We start from the raw sequence: 3,139 nt of genomic DNA on the forward strand, positions 1-3,139 counted from the left end.
AAAGAAGTCCTATCATTATTCTAAAAATTGTTTCTTGAACCATCAAATAGTAGTGATAGTAACTATTTTTAAAAGTCATGTTTAATATAAAACTGAAACTTATGTACACAAATAGCAATATGGTGGTTGCCAGAAGGAGGGGGTAGGGGAAGAAAGGGATCCTAATATGAGGTGACAGGAGAAGATTTGACTTTGGGTGGTGGGCACATGGTCCTATATACAGATTTTGTATATTAGTAATCCACACAAGTAGATTAATGTCACCCCCATAAAATTTAATGGAAAAAAAAATTCATGTTTGTGTTGTGGTGAAGACAATAAAACAAAATAGGGTAGGGATTCACAAGTCAAATTTGAGATGTAGTATGTTAAGGATTTAGAAATAATGTAGTCTAAATTTGCAATGTCACATTTTAATGAGTATTATAACTAGTGTTTTGACTAAAATTTTGCATTGAACAGTCTATTGCTTTTTAAATTTTAAACTTAACCTTGTTTCATTTGAAAACATAGCATTTTATTTTGTGTGTGTTTTGTTTTTGTTTTTTAATTAAATTTATTGGGATGACATTGGTCAACAAGATCATATAGGTTTCAGGTGTAGGCTTCTGTAAGACCTAAATATTACAAGAGAGATAGCATTTTAAATAACCGTTTTTAGAAAATGGCTTGGAAAACTTAGCTGTAGCCTATGAACTAATATTGCTAAAAAACTTATGTCACATTGAGATACTTCTCAGTTTGCAAAACAGGAATAGGGAAGAAGATAGCTTAGCTATACTTTTCTCCTAAATGAATGAGTGAAAAGGACTAATAAATGTCAGATGGTTTCTTGCTAATAATTTAAAACATGCTTTTAAAAAACATCTGGCAATTTGTTTAGGTCTACTGATTATGTTAAGTTTGTAACATGGAATGGAAAAATTCATAAAATATTATTTTCATCAGCCCTAACTGGTTTGGCTCAGTGGATGGAGCGTCGGCCTGCGGACTGAAGGGTCCCAGGTTCGATTCCAGTCAAGGGCATGTACCTTGGTTGCGGGCACATCCCCAGTAGGGGGTGTGCAGGAGGCAGCTGATTGATGTTTCTTTCTCATATTATGTTTCAAACTCTCTATCCCTCCCCCTTCTTCTCTGTAAAAAATCAATAAAATATATTTTTAAAAAATATTATTTTCATCAGACAAAACAATGATATTTTGAAGGAAATGAGGCATCACCACCACCTGGTGGCAGTATTATCAAAAATTTAGGTTTGAGCTTTTAGGAATGAATATAGTAGAGAAGTCTAAACACCTAAAATTAGGAAGAAATGGTAAATGTCACAGTGAAAAGACATTTTATGTTCAAGTTCTATATCTTATGAGAAGGATACAATTTTAAAGTAGCAAAATTTGGCATGTGCTTCCATCACATAAAAGTTTGTGGTACAGCCCAGCTGGTGTTGCTCAGTGGTTGAGCATCCTCCCATGAACTGAGATGAGAGGTCGCCTTCTTGATTCCCAGTCACGACTGGGTTGCAGGTTCGATCCCTAATTGGAGGTGTGCAGGAGGCAGACAGTCAATGATTCTCATCACTGATGTTTCTATCCCTCTCTTCCTCTCTCAAATCAATAAAAACATTTTTTTTTAAAAAAGAAAAGTTTGTGGTATGAAATGAATAAAGGAAATGTCCTGCTGTTGAACAGAAGGAAAAATGAAGGCTAAGATTTAAAGTATACGAATGGCCCTGGCCGGTTTGGCTCAGAGGATAGAGCGTCGGCCTGCGGACTGAGGGATCCCAGGTTTCGATTCCGGCCAAGGGCACATGCCTGGGTTGTGAGCTTGATCCCCAGTAGGGGGCGTGCAGGAGGCAGCCCATCAATGATTCTCATCATTGATGTTTCTATCTCTCTATACCTTTCCCTTCCTCTCTGAAATCAATAAAGAAATATAAAAAAATAAAGTATACGAATGAAATCACTAAACGGATCTGTTGAACAGGTTCTTCCTATAAGTTCTTAAAGAGTCCAAAAATTAGAAGCAGTAGTTCTTAATAGTTATGAAGTTATTAGGGTAAGTAAACAAGAAGGGAAATCAATATAAGACTGGACTCATTGTTTTACTAACTACACTTTCTATTAATCTCTTGTTATATACTAACATTTTTACTCAATGTGTATTTTTTTGATAGTATATTTAGTAAGGTAAGGGAAGAAATACTATGAGGACAGAAAAATTATTTAGCTGCATTAGAAAAAGAATGAACTGGTAAATCGATCTGTCTGTAAAACCAAGGACTCATAGATTCATTTATTCTTATTCTTATATTTGAAAGAATACTTAATAATTACTAAGGAACTTAATATGACCAAAGGGACTTCCTACTTATTTACTGAAGTTTTATTTACCACTACTTATGACTTGATCAAAAGACAAAACTATTTGGCATGGAACACAAACCTTATAAAAGAAACAGTATATACTATCAGATCCTTTCTCTTTTAATCCTCACCTGAGGACATTATTCCATTGATTTTTAGAGACAGTGGAAGATAGAGGGAAAGACAGAAACGTCGATTGGTTGCCTCCTGCATGAGCCCCAACTAGGGCCCATGCCAGGGAGGAGCCTACAACCAAGGAACGTGCCCTTGACCACAGTTGAACCCAGGACCCTTGGGCCCGCAGGCCGACGCTCTATCCACTAAGCCAAACCGGCTAGGGCTAAGATCCTTTCTTCATAAGTCTAAAGAAACGTGAGGGCAGATTAACTGGCATGTTTTAAAAAGCTAAGGAACAAAGGCATACCACTCATTATTCACTATGATTTTTGAGTCTCATGAGAAATTACATATAAGGAGTGCTATTTTGCCTGAGTTTAGTCCATTTCAATTTTTCACCTAGTGCAGCTGTGGGCAAACTACGGCCCGAGGGCCGGATCCGGCCCGTTCGGCTGTTCTATCCAGCCCGCGGAGCCGAAAGAGCGGAGGGTTCTCTTGCTCTCCCCTCCGCTCCTTTACTTTGAATTTATATTAGTTCACACAAACACTCCATCCATGCTTTTGTTCCGGCCCTCCGGTCCAATTTAAGAACCCATTGTGGCCCTCGAGTCAAAAAGTTTGCCCACCCCTGATAGTGAGAAATATTGCAAGAAAAAAGC

Source organism: Plecotus auritus, assembly GCF_963455305.1.
Source record: "Plecotus auritus genome assembly, chromosome: 7".
Lineage (NCBI taxonomy): Eukaryota > Metazoa > Chordata > Mammalia > Chiroptera > Vespertilionidae > Plecotus > Plecotus auritus.